At 43.6% G+C, this 22,452-nt stretch overlaps 1 long non-coding RNA gene across 1 annotated transcript in view; it reads right to left on the bottom strand.

Annotated features, from left to right (window-relative positions):
• LOC308486767 overlaps positions 1 to 19,101 on the bottom strand; it is a 202,269-nt gene extending 183,168 nt beyond the window's left edge. Inside the window, exon 1 of the long non-coding RNA XR_013991285.1 lies at positions 18,815 to 19,101. This is a non-coding gene — a long non-coding RNA (uncharacterized lncRNA). The remainder of the gene's footprint in view (positions 1 to 18,814) is intronic.
• Positions 19,102 to 22,452: the final 3,351 nt, after the last annotated feature.

Below are 22,452 nucleotides of genomic sequence, written 5' to 3'. Positions count from 1 at the left end.
TGTCAAGTGCCTCCCATTGTTCCTTTCTGTAGAGGGATTTCTTAAATTTTAGAGTATTTTTATAATGAGAACGCCACCTGTGCAGGTTTTCCAATGAGGACAGGGTCCCTTCCTGTTTTACCTTATTTTGTAATTTCCTAAGCAAAGATCTTAGATTCCTACAGTCTTTGTCGAACCAGGCCCTCGAGTTGTTTTGTTTTTTGGGAGGGTTGGAATTCGTGAGTAGTGGGAAGAGCGACTCTGAGACCTGCTGAAATGTTGAAAAGGGGTCAGAAATAGATGAGATACACTGGTCTCTCAAGGCCAGTAAGTCTGATGAATGCAGGTGTAGTTTGATTTTAGATTCCAGGTCGCTGTTCCATTTACGCCTACGAAGGGCCAGAGTTGGAGGTGGGTCTGCACAGTGATTGCGGTATTGCGGATCCTCCAAACCACGGGGAATTAGTGAAATTGATATAGGAAGATGATCACTCTCAATTCTATTGAAAGTCCTGAAGCCCTGTGACCTCTCCAAGAGTTTTGGGGACACCAGGATATAATCAATAACGCTCGCACCTCTAGGTCAAAGAAAAGAAAAGAAACCCCCTGACCTGTCCATATGGGTACCATGCAAATTATACAAATTATGTTTGAAGGCAGTCTCCATTAATGTAATGCCTGCCTTATTCAAGACCTTATCGTCAGAGGACCAGGGAATAAACCAATCTGCCTCTGGCAGGAACTGAGATTTAGAGCAGTACGTATTAATGTCATTTCCTATCCTGGCGTTGAAATCACCTGCCAGCAGGATATCCATGCCAGGGAGTTCTAGTTCAGCCTTCTCCAAACATAGCTCTAAATCTTCCCAGATTTGTGACGACTGGGGAGGGGTGCCTATGGGAGGGATATATATATTAAAGCAAAGGAAATCTCCTCCTTCACTGCTAGAAATAAGTAAGATTTGTAAATTGTTACTCTTCACCCACTGCTGTTGCCGGGCCTTGCACTTTAGCTTAGTAGAAACAAAAGTGACTAAACCACCACTAGGTCGGCCTCGGGAATTTGGTTTTATCGCAGGGGTAGCAAAGGCTTCGTATCCCTGTAAAGAGGGGACATGGAGATCTAGACACCATGTCTCCTGTAGACATAAAATCTGAAATTTTGTAAGGAAATCCAGAAGGTCGACGTCACCCTGCTTAGATAGCCATCCCGCCACATTCCAGGATAGAATGTGGAAATAGGGTGATGGTGGAAATAGTGGCAGTCAATCTCTTTTCCGGTGGTTTGAGGCTCCTGAGCTGGGCTCCTCCTCTATCTGCCCTGCTTGGTGGTTCCAGGTTTGAGGTCGCTGGTCCCTAGATAGGTGTGATAGCTTTAACTGAGGGGCCAATAGGTTGATTTGGCCCAGAGGATCTTCGATGACACCGTTACAAATATCATGTTGTTCAGCTGATGTATCATGGTGTTCAGCTGGTTTTCGCAGAGCAAGGGTTTTGCCGACCCGTATAGGCTGTACAGGTAGCAGGTCGACAGCTGCATCTTGCGTCGGTACTGCTAGCGGGTCAAAATTTGACAAAAGCTGTGGATCTTGATTGCGTATTGGGCTTAGAATAATGGAAGCCTCCAATTCCGGCATCGAGGCATATGAGGACGAGAGCATTTCAGGCTGGTCTTGCTTGGGTAGTCCAATGCCAGGCTCGTTGCACGTAGAGACCAGGGTACCAAGCGGGGGGTGTAGGAAATCAATTAAGTCATTTGCGGGCAGGCTTGCCACTCCCTGTGGGGTAATAGATCCCGGCTCCATTCCCCCGTCTATTTGTTCTTTATGGCGCACAGGCCCAGCATCAACACAGACAGCACCTATCCTGGTGCATAGCGGTGTACGGGTCAGATTGGTGAATACCCTTGTAAAATAGATGTACCATTTTCTTGTACGGTTTCTTAATTTTAGAATCTTTGCAACGAAATGGGCAGATCTAAAGTTAATAACCATACATCTCATATAAGGTCCAGAAGGCAGCCATGAGATGTCCACGATATCTACGGGGCGTAATGTCTGCCCCAGCAGTTGGGTCAGGGAATTTAAAAAAAATAACTCCATGGTGATTTTTTTAAAAGTATGGGGGAATCACTAAAAAGCAACAATAACCAATAGCTGTCAGGTGTATGGTAGCCAGCTTCCTCAAGCTTTCACACTTACAGTGGTACCTCAGGTTAAGAACTTAATTCGTTCCGGAGGTCCGTTCTTAACCTGAAACTGTTCTTAACCTGAGGTACCACTTTAGCTAATGGGGCCTCCCGCTGCTGCCGCACGATTTCTGTTCTCATCCTGAAGCAAAGTTCTTAACCAGAGGTACTATTTCTGGGTTAGTGGAGTCTGTAACCTGAAGTGTCTGTAACTTGAAGCATCTGTAACCCGAGCTACCACTGTATAGGAAAGCCTAGTCAATGGTATTATGGTGTTTTCAGAAAATGTAGACTTCAGTGTGGTGTAGTGGTTAAGAGAGGTAGCTTCGTAATCTGGGGAACCGCATTCGCGTCTCCGCTCCTCCACATGCAGCTGCTGGGTGACCTTGGGCTAGTCACACTTCTCTGAAGTCTCTCAGCCCCACTCACCTCACAGAGTGTTGGTTGTGGGGGAGGAAGGGAAAGGAGAATGTTAGCCGCTTTGAGACTCCTTCGGGTATTGATAAAGCGGGATATCAAATCCAAACTCCTCTTCTTCTTCTTCTCTTCTTCAAGTGGAACAACAACAACAAAATGCACCCATGCAAAATTCACTATTCCCACCCCCACTTCAAATGCCATTTTTCTTGTTGCTTGATAGAAGAAAACAGAATAATTTTTTGGCACAGAAGTAGTAAGAACTCTGCGGTTGGTACTTCTTCTATTAGTTTGGTACTACTTAAATTACTTCCCAGTCTATGAGCATGGTGTAGCAGAACTGAGAAAAAATTGTTAGAAGGTGGTACTTCTGATAATATAAGAACAAACTAGCCTTATTTACTATAAGGCTCTTTTCCCTGAGCAATTTCTGCGAGCCGTCAAACATCGCCCAACATGACAGGCCTTTTGCTTGGTTTTGGGATACTATCCACAGTGTGAACTGTTTGCCTGCAGTTCTGCAGATAATGGAGATGGAGCAAACACTGCAGTAAATGAACCTGTCTGTCTCACAGGGTGACATCAAACTGGCTCTTCACACACACAGCACCCAAAATAGAAGTATTATTATGGAAATTGTGTCTTGACACTTTGCTATAACAAACATTTCAGGAACGCCTAGAGTATGTTATCTAAAGCAATTTAGATTTCTGCCGACGGGAACAAAACACTGACTGTCCATAATAATATCTCAGCAGCTAACAAGGAGGGTGCAGCAAACCCCTTCGCCTCCCCCCCCCCCGCCACAAAAGAGCTTGATCAAAACAACAAAACTGTATTGCCTTGGTGCTTAATCTTTGAATTAAGCAATACAAGACTCAAGCCTTTCTTCCTCCTCCGCTGCCTGTCATTACATACTTGTGGGAATCTAATCATGCATTCTAGTTCCATATTCTAGGGCTGAGGGTTTGCATCGGTAAGAGGACAGAATTCCCAGGCGTAAGGTCCTGGGTTCCCTTGACATGGGAGACGGCTGCCATTTTGTAAGCCGATATTCCATTTTGAGGAGTTTGCATGGAGTAAGTCTTAAGAGGGCTGTGTGAACATTTCTCTGCCTGTCACCTAGCAACCAGGCCCCAATTCTACCCATTTCTCTACCTGCCTAATAATGGCTCCCAACTCACCGATGTAGCAATTTATACTTAAAATCAGTGCTTAGTGTGAATCAACCATCAATAGCATGTAGAATAGAAACTTGCAATAGAAGTGTTAAGCAGTAATAGTATTAAGTACAGTAGTACCTCGGGTTACAGACGCTTCAGGTTACAGACTCCACTAATCCAGAAATAGTACCTCAAGTTAAGAACTTTGCTTCAGGATGAGAACAGAAATCGCATGGCGGCGGTGCAGTGGCAGCGGGAGGCCCCATTAGCTAAAATGGTTCTTCAGGTTAAGAACAGTTTCAGGTTAAGAATGGACCTCTGGAATGAATTAAGTTCTTAACCCGAGGTACCACTGTCTCATGTTGTGTGCCGTCTACATCGCATTGAACTCACTGACAATCCTTCCAATGAGTTCAATGTCTCTTACTTTTACCTATTGTTGAACCATGTATTAAATCAGTGCCATCGCCTCTCATCAATGCTAAATTGAGACCTCAGTTCCAATGTTACATAGTGGCTGCTGCCCGCTCCTCAAATAAAAGATTGACCATGAAAATTAATGCAAAAAGGCACTTCGCAGCAGAAAAACTGACATGGTAAACCAAGGATCTCTGGTTCTGGCTTTGTATCTTGTTAGAGAAGTTTGTTTTGGAAAGTCAGTTTTGCATTATTGTTCTTGCCAAGTCAATGAACCCAGTCCAGCGCTCCTTGAGTACATCATGGAACACTCTGCTCTGTTCATCAAGCTCTTGCCCAATAATGTTACTTCAGTTGGGAACAGGAACAATGTTTGTATGTATTCCCTTCCATGCAGAGAGAGAAATGAATGATGAAGGCAGACAGATGGAGACTGAATGCAGTTTGGAGATCAGATCATGGCGACTGAATATTAAGAACTGGGAAGAAATGAACATCCTAAAAGCACATTTTTAATACGATCCGAGAAAGATCTCATTGAAACCCTTAAGTTTGTGTTTTTCAACTGTGATAGCTGTTTTAGTGATTTCATCTGAACTGCAGCCCTCCTTGCTCTTACACAATTCCAAAAAAAAAGGATTTCTGATGTAAAGAAGAAATGCAAATGGAAACAAATTTCCATAAAGGCTTGAAAATGTGAACTTCAAAGTTTAATAATGAAGGGAAAATGAATCCTAGCATTTCACTTTGTCACATATACTGTCAAAAACATGACAATAACATATTACCTCATTTCTATGCAGACACTATTCTAAATGTGGCAGGAACGGACTTAAGAGAATTAGAACAACTTGGCAATGCAATGGAATGCTAAACATCAAAAAGGACAGTGATCTGAGCTAACAGCAAAAGGCCTAAACCTGCATGAGGAGGTCCTCTGACTCTTCCACTTTTCTTTTGTTTTCATTTAATAATAATAAATGCGTGCATGTTCACAGCTCGATGATTGTAGAGAAAACTATCTACTACCCTCAAATTTTGTTTCCAATATACATCGAGGTTTCCTTAGCAGACTAAGTACAGGAAAGATTATATGAATACATTTATGGAATGTGCATTTGAAAATGTCAAGAACAGCTTAGAAAAATGTGGCAAAGGAAGCACCTGAACATTCATCTTTTCTGCACATATAATGTACCCATAATAATAATGTCCTACAGCCACTAGGCTTGGCGCTGCTTCCAGGATAAGTGGATTTTGATTCCTGATTGTTTCTACACCAAATCTATGAGTTCACCCACACAATCCGAGCCCAGTGGTTTTTATCAAATGAGAAAGTGACCATTGCCAGCATGAATGGAAGCCTAAACGTGTGCAAATATGTATCCTTGTGTAAAACAGTTTTTTAAAAAATCTGCTTTCAGTGTGTTTCTTACAATCAAGCGGTTTATCAAATTGTATGAAATAAGTAAAAAATAAATAACTAGACTCAATTCACACCATCTACAGTCATACCTTGTTCTCATACCTTGTTAGTTCTCAAACATTTTGGCTCCTGAACACCACAAACCCAGAAATGGGATCCTCATAACAGAGCTCACCTGACAGGGTTAAAATGGGGGGGGGGGAGCAGGAAGTCCTGGCCATTCCCCTGGGATCATGCCAGGCTGTTTTAGCCAATAGCCAGTAGGTGGCGTGATCCCAGGGGCTTTAAAAGCAGCAGTGTGATGCAAGTGGGGCACTTGCATTTGCACGGCTGAACACCCGCCCAGCCTCCCTAGTTTAGGTAGAGTCGCTTGGCCTTGCTTTGGTTTGGGTCGCCTGTTTTGGAACAGGGGCTGGGTAGGAATTTTTTTCCATTTGGCAGATTGGCTTTTAGCCATTTGGTTTTCGCCTACCCCTTAGCAAATCGTCACAACTTGTAAGGTGGTGGTTAGGCACTGGCTCAGTTGGATTGTGGGGAGGGGAGGTGTGGCCATCACCTGCCCCTCCAGGAATTGGGTATTCCGTTAAAGGAATCTGGGGGTCCTGGATCTCGTCCGAAGTCCGCTTGAGGGGCTAGAGCCATGCCAGGACCACAGGAACCCCGGGGTGAGCTTAGGTTGGTCCTCATCGGCCTTGCTCCCTCGTTTGGTTTACACCATTGAACGATCACCCTGAGAGGTGGAGTCAGTTATAGTGGGGAGTCAATGCCTAAGCCAACACCGCTCACGTGATTGTATTTCAATAAAGTTGTGGCCAAAATTTGCCCCAAAACTTAAACTAACATAAGTGTCTGTGTGTATTTATTTTGGGGGTGGGTCTTGGGGCCTCAAGACGCAAGTGACTGTTCCGATTTTTGAACGTTCTTTTGGAAGCCAAATGTCTGACGCAGCTTCCGCGGCTTCTGATTGGCTGCAGGAGCTTCCTGCGGCCAACCAGAAGCTGTGCTTTGGTTTCTGAACATCTTGGAAGTTGAACGGACTTCCGGAACGAATTTCGTTCAACTTCCAAGGTAAGACTTATTCCCGTTTTGTAGTAAATGGAATGAATGAGGGAGCCAGCTAACAGACGCAGCTCCAGGTTTTTGTGGGTTCACGGCAGGCTGCCCTCAGTGGGCCCTGCTTGCGTTGACAACCCTACAGCAGTCCCTGTCACTTGGGTCCCCTGGTGGCAGCTGCAACAGCCAGCCTATCCTTGCTAGTGTGTACGTATCATCCTGGTTTCTGTGTGGAAGGGTGAGCTGGAGGGTGTCTGTCTTGTGCTACTTTCCTCTGGCCAACTTAGTTGTCAGTTTGCAAGCTCATTTTTGTTACATGGCAGATTGAGCTGATAGAACCGAGTCACAGAACTGCGCCTGACAGCAATCGTTAGCTGCAGACAAAATTTCATCACAATAACCAGGTACACCATAGCTCAGCAGATGCCTAGTTCCTCTTCTAATCTGCTGTACTCTCACAAGATTAGAACTCTGGAATACTAGGCATTAAATGACCATTTTGAAAGCCAAAAGGGGCTATCCCTTGTTTACAAGCTCATAACTCTTGACATTTAAAGGTTTAGGGACACAAAGGGTACACAAGTGTACATGAGATAACTATACAACCTTCAGAAGACATCTGAAGGCAGCCCTGTACAGGGAAGTTTTTAAAATGTTTATTATATTTTTATAAACAGCTGTACTTTGGATTCCGAACACCTTCTGTGGCTTCTGATTGGCTGCAGGAGCTTCCTCAGCCAATCAGAAGCCGCTCCTTAGTTTCCGAACATTTTGGAAGTTGAACGGACTTCCAGAACGGATTCCATTCGACTTCCAAGGTACCACTGTATGTTGGAAGCCACCCACGGGGCTGGGGCGACCCAGTCTGATGTGGAGGGTATAAATAATAAATAATTACAGTAGTTATTCATGTATAAGACAAAGTTTTTTCCCTTAATAATGTCAAAAATTAGGGGGCGTATTATACTCTGGGCCATCTCCCCCCATTTTCTTAAATCTGAGTCCCCCAAAAAAGGGGATGTCTTATACATGGGGTGTCTTATAGATGGAAAAATATGGTGTGTGTACACACACACACGATGTCCCTATGTCCCTATTTTCACTGGAGAAATGTTGAAGGGTATGCAATGGCTGCTGTTTTGTTGGAGCTCAGGCATTTTTTAAGTCATTGTACCCGAAGCCTCAGTCAGTAGTTATATGACTGAGGTGCATGTGCACAGAGTAAAAACTGAGTTCAAATGCATACTTAAATAAAAGTTACCCCAAACATAGCGGACTTACACCCATGTATAATCAAAATCAGCACCAATTTTTCAGCTTACAAATTGGTTTCATCTTTAAATTTGTGCAAACAGGGAAAACCACAGGAGCAATTGTGCAACAGAAATTGATTGCCCCAACTCCACTCCCTTCCCAGGCACTGCTATTTTTCTTGTTTGCATCCATCACTGATCTAATCTGTCCAAATAATGTGATTTTACAGCTTGTTTCTGTCCACTTGCTTGGGTATTGCTATCCTTTCAGTTTCACTATCAGCTGCATAGTTGATCATTGTCTAATTTATAGCCAAGGAACATTGGCTAAAGTAACAGATGGAGCAGCTGCATAGACTGAATATGAGCAACTGAAATTCAGACTCAAGCTACAGAAAAACATATGGAATCTTTTTTATAAAAACTCGCTATTTTGCACTTAGAAAATGCACAACATATGACCACCTATAGTGTTCAGCAGTTCCGTGTGGTCATCTGTAGGAGCTCAAAGGGCAGTGGTACCTCGGGTGATACAGTGGTACCTCGGGTTAAGTACTTAATTCGTTCCGGAGATCCGTACTTAACCTGAAACTGTTCTTAACTTGAAGCCTCACTTTAGCTAATGGGGTCTCCTGCTGCCACCGTGCCACTGGAGCACGATTTCTGTTCTCATCCTGAAGCAAAGTTCTTAACCCGAGGTAATATTTCTGGGTTAGCGGAGTCTGTAACCTGAAGCGTATGTAACCTGAACCGTATGTAACCCGAGGTACCACTGTATAGGACAATCCCTGGCCATGGACTGAGAAATTAAAAGATGCAACAGAAAAATATGGTAAAGGGCATGCAACAGTATTGGGAGATCGAAGAGTTAATAACCGGAGAAAGAAGCATGGAAAAATAACCCTGGTTGTGGTTTGTCTTACTGATAAGATGGCTGGTAGTTTTTAGCACCTCTGGGCCCCTCTCAATTGTATTTTACATCAAAAGTAACAGATAAATTCCAAAAGTAAGTAGCAGTGTCTGTTCTTACTAGAAGCTTGAGAACATCTCTAACTCTCTCTATTAACAGCAACAGAAAGGGCACAACTGGGTATAATGAATGTGTGAACTGGGCCTTACAAGCCATACCTGATGCTGCTGCTGCAAATTGATCATAACAGCTCTTGTCCACATGTGCAGTCCAGGTTTTTCACTGATTGCTAAGATTGATATTATTTATAAACCACCCATGTAACCATGTAAGCCAGCGATTCCCAATTAGTTTAGTACTGCAGATCCCCTGTTTTTCAAAAGCCAAGCCATGGACTCTCTGAGAGATCTGCATTGGCTCCCAGTATGTTTCTGAGCACAATTCAAAGTGTTGGTGCTGACCTTTAAAGCCCTAAACGGCCTCGGTCCTGTATATCTGAAGGAGCGTCTCCACACCCATCGTTCAGCCCGGACACTGAGATCCAGCGCCGAGGGCCTTCTGGCGGTTCCCTCATTGCGAGAAGTAAGGTTATAGGGAACCAGGCAGAGGGCCTTCTCGGTAGTGGCGCCTGCCCTGTGGAACACCCTCCCAGCAGATGTCAAGGCAATAAACAATTATTTTACTTTTAAAAGACAACTGAAGGCAGCCCTCTTTAGGGAAGTTTTTAATGTCTAATGCTGTATTGTTTTTAATATTCAGTTGGAAGCCGCCCAGAGTGGCTGGGGAAACCCAGCCAGATGGGCGGGGTATAAAAAATAAATTATTATTATTATTATTATTATTATTATTATTATTATTATTATTACTTTTGAAAATCCGATGTCTCTTGCTATGGTGAATGGTGCAACAGACCCCCTGGATGGGTTATGTGGATCCCCTAGGCACTTTGCGGCTTTTTTAAAAAGTACAAAATACAACCTAAATTGGTTATTAAAAAAAAGAAAGAACAAGAGCAGAAGAGAAGCCATCTAGAAGCCAGTTGTAAACACAGCAGCAGAAAATCGGTTTTAGGTAAAGGTAAAGGTAAAGGTAAAGGTAAAGGTAAAGGTAAAGGTAGAAGTAAAGGGACCCCTGACCATTAGGTCCAGTCGTGGCCGACTCTGGGGTTGTGGCCCTCTTCTCACTTTACTGGCCGAGGGAGCCGGCGTACAGCTTCCAGGTTATGTGTCCAGCATGACTAAGCCACTTCTGGCGAACCAGAGCAGTGCACGGAAACGCTGTTTACCTTCCCGCCGGAGCGGTACCTATTTATCTACTTGCACTTTGACGTGGTTTCAAACTGCTAGGTTGGCAGGAGCAGGGACCAAGCAACAGGAGCTCACCCCGTGACAGGGATTTGAACGGCCGACCTTCTGATTGGCAAGTCCTAGGCTCTGTGGTTTAACCCACAGTGCCACCCGCGTCCCCAAAATCGGTTTTAAACCACCATAAAACCAGTAAGGGAAAAGAACTTGGTGCAAAATTATAAAAACATAAGAAATATGCCTATGTAAGGGCCAGAGAGAATAAAAAGATCACCATCAACTCACCATCAAATCATAGGTGCTAGAGAAATCTCTCTGTGGGGGGGGCACTCATGATAGGGCATCACTGACTCTGACTCAGCATCCAATTTACTTTGAGCCACCTTCCCTGAAGGGGGAGGATGTTCACTTGCAGGAGAAGGTACCGGAGGCAGCCCTATACAGGAGGTCTGTGACTGGGATGTCTGATGCCAGAGGGGCAAGAAACACCTTTGCCAACCCGCAGCTCGCCTCCATCCCGGGGTTCTGATTCTACCTCCCCCATCCCCCATTTTCAGGGTTGTCCAACTCCCTGAGCTCCTCCCACTCCTCCTTAGGAGGTAATCATGAGACTTCCTTGGGACTCATGACAGGTAACCTGCTCCTAAACAGACTGAGGTTAAATCCTGACAAGACAGAAGTACTATTTTGGGGGGACAGGGGGCAGGCAGGTGTGAAGGACTCCCTGGTCCTGAACTGGGTAACTGTGCGCCTGAAGGACCAGGTGCGCAGCCTGGGAGTCATACTGGACTCACAGCTGTCCATTGAGGCGCAGGTCAATTCTGTGTCCAGGGCAGCTGTCTGATATACGGGCGGAGACACTACCTGTCTGCAGACAGTCTCTCAATAGTAGTGCATGCTCTGGTTATCTCCTGCTTGGACTACTGCAATGCGCTCTACGTGGGGCTACCTTTGAAGGCGACCCGGAAACTACAACTAATCCAGAATGCGGCAGCTAGACTGGTGACTGGGAGTGACCGCCAAGACCACATAACACCGGTCCTGAAAGACCTACATTGGCTCCCAGTACATTTCCGAGCACAATTCAAAGTGTTGGTGCTGACCTTTAAAGCCCTAAACGGCCTCAGCCCAGTATACCTGAAGGAGCATCTCCACCCCCATCATTCTGCCCAGACACTGAGGTCCAGCTCCGAGGGCCTTCTGATGGTTCCCTCCCTGTGAGAAGTGAGGTTACAGTGAACCAGGCAGAGGGATTTTTCGGTAGTGGCACGCACCCTGTGGAACGCCCTCCCATCAGATGTCAAGGAAATAAATGACTATCTGACTTTTAGAAGACATGTGAAGGCAACCCTGTTTGGGGAAGTTTTTAATGTTTGATATTTTATCACTTTTTATTATTATTAATATTCTGTTGGTTGCCGCCCAGAGTGGCTGGGGAAACCCAGCCAGATGAGCAGGGAATAAATTATTATTATTATTACTAAATCAAATAACCTGATTTCAATGCAGAGACAATGGTTCTTGCAATCAGATCCTTCACATAAATATAGTACAGTATAATGCAGAGATCACTTTGGATTTTAAACAATACAGGAGGTCTGCAGATACAAATTTATGCCAACATGCACTCTGGATGAATCAGAAAAAACTAACTACTTTTGAGAGTAAATGTTTAATAACCAAGTAGAGACTCTGCTGTAGAACTCGGAAGCTGGGAGTACCAAACTGTATTTTTCCCTTTACTGCCTTTGTTATTGTAAAATGTTAATTTATCCTCCTTATATTGAATTTAGTAACTGTAAAGATAAAATAGCCGGGATTGAGTATCAATTTGCATTGCTGCCAGGAACACTGTCATAAAGTATTTCAGATGATTTGTTGTTGCCTGTGTGTTGGAGCTAAAAAGACATCCTTAATAATCATGAAATCATTTTTCAAAAAGACATATGACAAGTTCTAAAAAAAACATGTTGCCTCTATACAATCCAGGCAGATGCATGGCAACAGGAAACAATGAAAAGGGGTGGTGGTGGGGAAGAGAATCCTAAATATCAGCCACAGCAGAGATAAACTGGAATGAGCAAAAAGAAGGTGGAAATAATGTTCACAAATATTGTGCTACAATGAGATGAGTTTATATTCCTAGAGTGTTTTTCCTCACTTTAATTCAGACAGGGAAATTTATACACGTTCCTTTGGTTCCATACTTGATGTAAATCATAACCAAAGGAAAGGGAACACACTTTAACCTGTAACATTAGGTCACTCAATAGATTATTTGTTTATTTAGCCTAATACAATGAAGTAGTCCTGGATTTTTCATGCAGCTCTTCTGCTTCAAGGAGAAAAGTCAACATTTGTATTGTATTGCTATGACAATCCATAGCTGAACTATGAAAATTGATGCAGTTGCTGCTGCAGTTGTGAAGTCCGAGTCCAAAATGTGTCACAAATTGTGCTGGCCTAGGGTCTCTGTTCTTGACTGAAGATAGATTATCTGTCGATCACCACCACCGTCATCTGCTGTGGCATGCTTGTTGTGAAATTTGCTCCTCTGGAAAGTCTGTCCAGGGACTCGCCATGTATTCTTTCAGAAGACAGTTGGCTATATTTGATCTTCACGAAATTTCTTTGAGCTGGATTAACTGATGTTATATTTAACGGTTTGATAATGATGATAGTCACTCATAATATTATTGTTCTGAGCAGGGCTCCCCCCCCCCCCCAGCCAGAGTTCACTGGAGCTCAGTTCTGGCACCTCTCATAACTGGATAAGAAAACAAGGGAGAAGTTCATGGTGAACTCCAGCACCTCATTTCCTAGAAAAATAGCACTGGTCTGATGGTATTAGCTGTTTTCAATTTTCATCAGATAAGAAAGAAGGGCATGAACTGAAAAAAATAAATACAACAAAACGTTGCAGCATAGAGTGGTTCTGTTCAGGATTCCAGCTCTTCCTGACCATTCCCCTCTGCCATCTGTTCATTGTGCTCTGAACATGCTGCTATATCTGTTACGTATGTGGGTGGTGCTATAAGCAATGGCACTCAGAGATTTCAGACAGTTGTTAGTATGTATGATTTCTACAGGACCTAAACATACTAGGTTCCAAACAGCATGCCAAGATTAACAGTAACTCAAAATGGCAGGAAGATCCTCTCTTTCGCATGAGATCTGCAAGTGTGCGCCTTCGGATCCAAAGATTTAGTTTGACAGATATCATATTAGAAATCAGGTCCTCCCTTAAAAAGGGTTGCGGTGAGACCTGGACAACTTACACCCTGTGTTGTGGGTGGGTACTATTGGTCAGCCACAACACCCAATTGGTAGGTCCCTCATAGCTGGGTGCAATCTGGCCAATGGGAAGCAGTTTAAATGGTTTGAGGGACCTATATATACCCATGGATGTGACCCAGAGCTTCCTCTTTTGGCTTGTGCATTCGGAACACCCGCCCACCTCTCCCTACTTTTAGGGCATTTTGCGATTGACCTTGCTATGCCATGGTGTGTCGTCTGTTGTTGGGACAGGGGCACGGCAGGAATTTTCCCCACTTGGCTGATTGGCTGTTGCTATTTGGGTTCCACCTGCCACGTAGCAAATCGTCACAACTTGTAAGGTTGTGGATAGGCTTTGGTTCAGGTGATAGGGATGGGAGAAGGCTCTCGCCATCCGTACATGAAGGGTATTCCATTAAAGGAATCCAGGGACTCGATGGTTTGGTCAACCCCTGAAAGGGGGTTGTGCCCGTTCTGAGTCCAGGGGGACATTTGGGTTGTGGAGTTAGCCCGTTCCTGGCTTTCCGCTTATCCAGGTGTTCACCCTTGGCTGACCTATGCTGGAACCCTGGGTCAGCGTTACCTGCATGGCAGGGAGCAAGTCGAACCAGAGCCTATGCAACCAGTCACTTTCTGTAATCAATAAAGTTGTGGCCTAAATTCTGCCAAAAACTAAAACAAAATTTGAGTCATGTGTGAATTTATTTAGGGGGGAGGTTTCTGGGTCTGAACATGCAAATAGAGACAAAACATTTCATTTAGTGACTGCTGACAGCAACCCATGTTGTCTCTCCATAAACCTTTCTAGCAATAATGTAATTGAATATTGTAATTTTATGCCATCGTGTTCAATATTTCAGCACCTACCCCAAAGAGCAGTTGGTGAACTGGAGCAGGGTTATTGCAGGATATGACAGGATATGACATCACACCACATAGGAGGGATGTGAGCTACTGGTACTCACTTGACTCCTTCCCCAGCGTAGGCTTAGGTCCTTACACACACTATAAACTTTGAGTGCAGTAGGGTTTTGTTGTTTTTGTTTTTCTTTTTTTCCAAAATTACCCAGTTTTGCTGCACTGCAGTGTGTCCTTTATGTAAGCAGGATCTGATCCCGTAACCAAATGCTCTTTTATGCTTGTCACTGTTTTGTGGATGGGAGACAAAAGATGAGATCTTTCTCTTTGAACGTTTCTCAGTGTGTTTTCCACAGCATATTCCGCAAGCCCTTCATTTGAAACGTAGCTTGTCTCACCCGATTTTCCTCTATTATAGCTGTGCTTTTTCTCATTTATTTTGTAGTTATTTCACTCCTTATCTCAAACAGTTTCTCAAGACGGCACTATCTCATTAAAACAAAAATTGGAATTGTTAACCTCCCTATTCTCAGTAGTTTCTCAAGGCATTCTAAGGACACAAGAGATATAATCAAATACCCTTTCAGCTTTCAGAAGTATTCTTAACAGTGAAAACTGTTTAAAGATGGACAATAAGGTTGTTCCAGTCAAACTCCCATAATGCTCAAGAGTGAGCCAGAAAATGTAGTCACATTGTCCTATGTTGAGACTTTTAAAGTTGCTAATCAAGGACAGCTTTGAATATAAGCAATAGTTAGATGTACTACAAGTTTGCCAAATCAAGTTATTAAACACTGATAAACTTAAAACACAGACACACCAGCAAACCTGTAATGTTAGCTGCCAGGGCCAAAGTCTTATTTGCCTGAGTATCTGGACTGCAACTAGGAATTTCCTTGTTCATTTCTGCTCTTTGAATGGTCCACCAAGGCATTGACCATATATCCTGAATTGGTAGATATGGCTAATTTGGTCTCTGGTGTCTCTTCTTTCAAAGCAGCTAGCAAAGCCCTGGCTTAGATTTACAGGCCTTAACAGCATGGGTAGGAAGATAACATGAATTTCATATGCATAAAGTGAATGATTGAACCAATACCAAACCACAACATGACTTGGGCTTGTCCAAATTCATCCAGTCCTGACCTATCCACCTTCTAGACTTCCCCGTGAGCTTCAGTTCCCAGGTGGAAGGTAGAAATGTTCTAGGAAGCAATGTACATGATGCTTCCATATGGAGTACCATCAAAGAAAAGTGCTTTTTGGTGGTAGTCTGCCCTCAATGTATAGGTCCTGTTATCTAAATGCTTACGATCTGAAAAGTCACTTATCCACATGTAAAGAATTATGCCCAAAACCTCGCTATTGCTTCGCAGATTCAGATATCCAAGAAGCTGGCTTCCTTACTTCCTTGTTTGTTTGTGTTTTGCTGGTTGGTGGCAGCCATTTTCAGGCAGAAACCACAGAGCAAGGGAACAAGTTCAGATATATCGGAGAGCAGGCAAATCAGAACAGGAGAAATCAGACAAATCATCCCCCCGCCCCCCCCCCACTCCATCTCTCTTTTGCTGATTAGCTGCCACCATTTCAGGAAGAATCCATGGATAAAGATATGGGATAATCAGCCTCATAAAACCAACATGCTTAAGTCTAATTAATGCACGAAGGGGTTAATACCATAAAGTAAGGTGTCCTGCCAGGCTTAGCTAGGTCAACTTCCCTTACCATAGGAGGAAATAGGTAATAAAACCCCTGCTCCTCCTGTTAAGCTACCAGAAAAGTTCAGAGTACAAAGAGGTACTCTGCTGGGGGAAGAGGGAAAGTTTGGAAAGAGACCCTTTAAAAGGATATTTTGGAACTCACTTGGAGGGGTGTATTTTCAAGCTCTAACAACCTATTCCCATGCTTTACTTTGCTGCATATTTACCTCCACTGGAGGTTCTCTCTCTTCTCTCGCTCTCTCTCTCTGAGATCTATATATATATCACCAGCCAGATCACACATTAGAAATATTTCCAATGGAAATCATGGACTTGCTAGGTATATGCTTGCTTAACAAACAATTTCCAGGGAATGCATTGTGTTCAGGCCCGTCTTACCCATAGAGGCTCGTGGTGTGGGGTGCCAGGGCACCAAGTTCTAGAGGGCGCCAGGCAAGAGTCCCGGGAACACCGAACGAGCACACTAAGTGACCTAGGGCGCGCGTGCTGCTCCCGCTGACTGTCGGCTCGGTTTTTCCCCTTTTAGCCTGCAGGTGCCGGATTCTGCTGGGTGCCAGAAGGCTAAAAGGAGAAAAAAAACGAGCTGACACTCGGCAGGAGCAGTGCATGCACCCTCACTCGCTCAGCGCAGGCCCGCTCGCTCAGTGTGCTGCCTGCCGTGGCCACTGCGGCACAAAGCGGCCAGCTGAACCGGGAAGTGTCGCATCCAGCCTCTGCCTCTTGCCCGCCAGAGGAGCCACCCTCCAGCCGTTGCCTGCCTCCTCCAGGGGGCGCTGGAGGGATCTTTGCACCACAGCGCCGGATATGCTTAAGATGGCCCTGATTGTGTTCAGTAAATGGGACCTGCATGCACTCAAAATGCCCATCAAGACATAGGCACAAAGCAGTAGCCTTTCCAAACACTCAGAAGAGTCACAAATACTTTGCAACACATTTCTTTAAAGAACTCTCGAATTGGCTCCAAATGTCCAGGAGCGTGAAAATGGGATAATGAAGTGTTAGCAATGTAACTGAGTACCTGACTATTGGCCTGATCAGTGACATTTCACTGTGAGATCACTAATGTGGCTAATAGAATCAGACCAATATAGTTTCTGTTGCTTGCTTTAAAAATTATGCAGTCAAATTGAACAATAAATTTGCAGGACTCTAAGGTCATCTAAGAAGGGTTGCACTGCACTGAAGCAATTCCTTTGTATGGGCACACAATCTGACAGTTTATGGCATACAATAAAATAATACTGTTATCATCTGATCAACTACATTAATGTCTGTCGTAAAGAAAGTGGAAGGGGATCAAGGTGAACCATGTAAGAAGTAGGTTCAGGATGAGCAATAAGTTTAGCAAGACAAATTCAGAAGGGAAGGATGCTAGCTTAGCGTAAGAGCTGTGCAAAATATCTCAGGTTCAATCTCCAGGTAGGACTGGGGAAAACACCTGCCTGAAACCTTGGAAAGCTTCTACCAGCTTTCCTGTAGCCCTTCAGATGTTGTTGGACTTCCTCCCCCATAAGTCCCAGCTAGCTAACATCTCTGGAGGAGCACAGTTCAGCTACCCTTGATGTAGACAGTTCTGAGAAAGATGGAGCAATGGTCTGACGCAGAATAAAGTAGCCTCTTAACAGTTTAGTAAGCAAGCCATATAGCTTGCTTGCTGTGATGATACTTAGCATTTATGTGGTTTCTCCCAGTAGTTCCTGAAGCAGTTTTGTAAGGTTGGCTGATACTTTTACAACTATCCAGGGACCTCTCGGCTCACAGCTATTACTATAGTATGTGGCACAAAACCTTTACCAATGACAAGTAACATATATCACGTGTGAAAACAGGTCCACAGATTTTCTGCAGTGACAACACAGCCTAAAATGGTAATTCTGGATTGGTAGGGTGGGGGGATATTGCAAGTGTCATGTTACATGTCCCAGCATCTGTACTGGCTTCCCATAACCATCATGGCACAGTAAAAAGGTGATGCTTTTAGGCTATAAGGCAAGTCATTTCTTGTGTCCCACTGTGATTGATTTGGCCAGCTGATTGTGTTATTTCATGGCAACCACATAAGGCAAGTGTAGGCAAGCAATTTATGTTTTAGTCCCCTTTTGTGGAAGTCCTTGCCTTTAGAGACCCATTAAAGAAGTGAGATTTAAATTATATTATTGTTTCAATGTAATGTTTTCACCTGATTTGCACCTTTGGGCCCAACATGAGTTCGCATTCTCATGGTTCATATATGCTTATAACATATGCATTCAGTTTAGCTTTAGCACATCATGTGGTTCACACATAAGCTTCCTTTTTAGTTCTAACAGTGATCCCAGTCTACTGATTGGACCACACTTCAGCTGCCACCATTCCTCGCATCAAATGCAATTTGCAAACCTCTATAGTAACAGGCTGCCAGTTCCAATTACTAATGCATCCCTTCTCAAAATTTTAAATAAATAAATAAAACTTCTGCCACTTCTATTTCTCCTGCCAAATCCATAACAGCAAGCTCCCCTGTTAGCAACAGAACAGTTTTGTGACCGTGTTTATTGTCTGATATGTTTACCAGTTAATCTGCACTATTTTTAGCTGCATTGTGAGGCAAACTGAAAGTTTCACTAGACACGATGTATAGACAAATTGCAGGAACAAATTCCAAATATTGTCATTTTGGGTGAAAGGTTAGCTTACACCAGGCCCGCTTAACTTGTCACTGACCAAGTCCAACACAGTTCCTCTTCAACAGACAAGTTAAGCAATCTTCCATGTGCCTTACAAACCCCTCCTCTTTCTTCACCTATTTTTGCAGTCCAAGGCACAAAAGCTCCCCCACCAAAAAAGAAGGTTAACAGAACCCTAGTGACATACCTTTCAAGTGTCCTGATTTTCCAGAGACAGTCACGGAATTACAAAAGCCATCCCAGCTTTTGATTTGACTGGAATGTTCCTATTCCCCTGCCAGTGCTGCCAAGGTTGAGAAGGAGAATGAGCCGGTACTTGTCCCAAGTGGTGGTGGAGGCAGTGAGGAAGCATCCTGTGGCCTTGCGGTGGCTGCTGTTGGCCTCCTCCCTTGGTTGTTGGAGAGCAGGCGAGGAGGAGGAGAGGCTGCCGCCGCCAAGGCTCAGCCCTGTGATAGCTCTGAGGGGCAGGCAGAAGGCAGGGCCAACCTGGGCGAGAAGAAAGATAGAGATGCAAAATTCAGTGGCCAGCTTGCTCAAAGGGGCAAGATGCTTTGAGCATGTAACACCAATTCTGACCCAACTGCACTGGGTGCCCATTAGTTTCTGGGCCCAATTCAAAGTGTTTGTTTTGACCCATAAAGCCTTAAATGGCTCAGGACCACAATACCTCTGTAGAGGTAACGCTCCGCTATGCGAAGGCAAACCTTGCACAAGACATGCCACAGCACATCAAGGAGCATTACGCTTGCTTTCCCTGACCTTTTGCCTTCTTGGCTAGAAAACAGGGTTTTCCCCCTGACCATTTGTCCTTTCGCAAACTGTTTGCTTAGACATATTGCTTGGTTGGAGCATGGCGGGGAAGCAGACGTTATCAAGTATTTGAGAGAAACACCTGCTGACACGTGTATTTGCTAATGCTGGAAATGTGCTTAGATGGAAATATGTTAAAGTTCAAAGAGGTTTCACTACTACTTTCCAACTGTTGATTTTTGCCAATAAAAGAGGCTCTCCCAGTGTGCTGTGAGAGCCAGTGTGGTGTAGTGGTTAAGAGCGGTAGACTTGTAATCTGGTGAACTGGGTTCGCGTTGCCTCTCCTCCACATGCAGCTGCTGGGTGACCTTGGACTAACACTTCTCTGAAGTCTCTCAGCCCCACTCACCTCACAGAGTGTTTGTTGTGGGGGAGGAAGGGAAAGGAGAATGTTAGCCGCTTTGAGACTCCTTCGGGTAGTGATAAATCAGGATATCAAATCCAAACTCCTCTTCTTCTGCCAAGCTAGCCGATTAGCTTGCTCCTGCACAGCTCACCTGCATTATCAACTCCTGTCTCATGTCCGTCACTTCAACCTCAAGGTCTGGAGAGTGGCAACATGAGAGTGGGCCTTTTCTGCAATGACTGACCACTTGTGGAATCCTCTCGCCAAAGAGGCCCACCTGCCACATTCATTAGATATTTTTTAAGCACCAGGCAAAAACTTTCCTCTTTTTCCAGGCCCTTGACTAGTTAAAATTTATAGCCTTTTAAACTGTGCAGGTCATGTTTTTGTTTGTTTTGTTTTGTGTTTTGTTTGTTTTGTTTTGTGTTTTTATATTGCAAACCAGCCTGTAATCCTCGGATCAAGAGCAGTATAGAAATTTAACACTATTTTTTAAAGGGATCTATATTAGTCAGAAATTAATAGATCTAATTATTTTTAATGTGTCTACTTTGAGTAGAATCAACACTGGATACAGTCCTAAAAATTCAATCCAGTTTATAATACAGACTTCTTTTCTTGACCCATAAACTGTGGGATTCTTCATTAAATATAAGTTTTCACAGTGTTCCAGAAGTCAATAAAATCTCAAGCTGTGTGTGGAAACGACGGGAAAATTTCAAAACATCAGCTTTTGGTAGAGGCCCCCCTCTTTATTTTTACTTTTGTAAAGCACTAAGATTCTATATGCTCTCAAAAGTAAGTTAGTGCTTGAAATTATAATTATACACGGAGCACTAACTTTAGGAGCACTAACTTTAGCTTCAAGTGGATTTTTATTTGAATTTAAATGGTTTTCAATCTGAAAATTGCCAAGAAGACCAGAGAAGTTCAGCAACTTTTAATGGGGATGCACTAGTTTAGCAGATCCTAATCTTCTAATCAAGTTTAAAATAAACCTTATCAACTCCTCTGCAAATGGCATAATTACTTTAAGGAATTGGTAAGAAGCAAGGTATAAAACATACAAGACTGTAGCTTAAAAAACCCAGATGGTATTCCCTGGTTACACTATCAAGTTGTGTAGTAAGCTTTTAATGGAGCAAATATTGATGTTGCCCAAATTACCGGTAAGCTTTGTTTGGAGGACATCCAGCTCCCTGGAGCTCTAGTTACGGAGTCCATAGCTCTACTAGATAAGATTTTGCAAGATGAGGTTAAAGAGGCAATTGCCTCTTAAATTATCAATGATCCCCTGGGAAGGGTGGCTCATGGCAGTCTGTTATGAAAATGTAATGAGATCTGACGAAATGCTTACCAGCATGTAATTGTATGTAATGTGATATTTTAAGCATGTACATGGTGCCTGTAACAAAAAGTACAAATGCTGGGAGAGACATATGGGGGCAGTTAAGCGCATCTAGTTGCTGAATAAACATAACAAAAATGTTGTAGTTGAAGGTGGAAGGAAACCAGTTGTAAATCACATAGCCACAACCCTGTGCATTAGAGCAGAAATATACGTCTCAGTTAATTAGCATGGCTCAAAAATAATGTGGACAGGAAATTCTTTTTCATGGTACATTTCTGCTCAGAAGAAAAATGTTTTTAGCTATTGAGAATAGTTAAAAGAGTCTTAGCATTTCTAAGGGGGCCACATAGAGATATACCTAAATCCAACAGAAACAAGCTTGTTGAAATCCTAACTCGGAGTTAAATCCTAGCTCTGTTGTATGTAAACCCTTGTGTACATCTGCGTTTTTCTCAGAATTCTTTGAATATAGGAAGTTTGTTGGTCCAACATGTCAAACACTGCCTACACTGGTCAGCAGTAGCTCTCCAGAGTTTCCCAGAGAGGATGTTCCCATTACCTGTTACCTGTTCTTTTTCAGGTGGAGGTGCAGGGGATTGAAATCTACCTTGGATCTGATCCATTATATTTCTACGGTGCTTTTCATTCAAATGAACCGTACCCTAGAAATATAGTAAATCAAGTCAAATGGTGTGTGAACGTTCTAGTCGGAAGCAGCTTGCCAGTTAGGATGGAGCTGCTACTTTAGCTTCCCAGCAGAGGCTCATTTAAGCAAGTCAATATCTCCCAGTGGGGTTCACAGTTAGGAGGCTATAAAGGGCTGAGGCTCCATTTGTTCCCTGCTGAAACAACATATGAGCTTTGTGGTTGTGGCCTGAGCCCTCCTATACCCCCAGTGTCTTGCCTCAGTCTGCCTGAACCTTAGCACCATAGCACAGCAACATATTTATTATCCCCCAATTAACTGATAAGGACTATGACTGTCCATCATACTGAGCGCAATATATTCATGCTATCAGTGGTATTCCTGGCACATTTGCCAATAGTTTGGTTTTTGTTTGCACTTCCTCTTCAATACAACAAGCATTCCATAAATCAATGCACATCTTGCATTGCATAAATCCTCCTATGAAAGATTGACCCAAGTTAGATAATCAGAAACCACTCCACTGTTTACCCTCCCTACATCATCTCACTATTCGTTTCTTTCTACTCCCACTTTATCTATTGCAGCTATGTGTTTTGAGGATAGCATTGCAGCCCAATATAGCAGGTGGCCATTCTGCAAATTTTGTCTTCCTCCATCTATTACAAATCC

The sequence above is a fragment of the Podarcis pityusensis genome (genome assembly GCF_964106645.2).
Source record: "Podarcis pityusensis genome assembly, chromosome: 10".
Lineage (NCBI taxonomy): Eukaryota > Metazoa > Chordata > Lepidosauria > Squamata > Lacertidae > Podarcis > Podarcis pityusensis.
The sequence above is the reverse complement of the archived record's forward strand: the minus strand, read 5'-3'. Positions and strand labels throughout refer to the sequence as shown.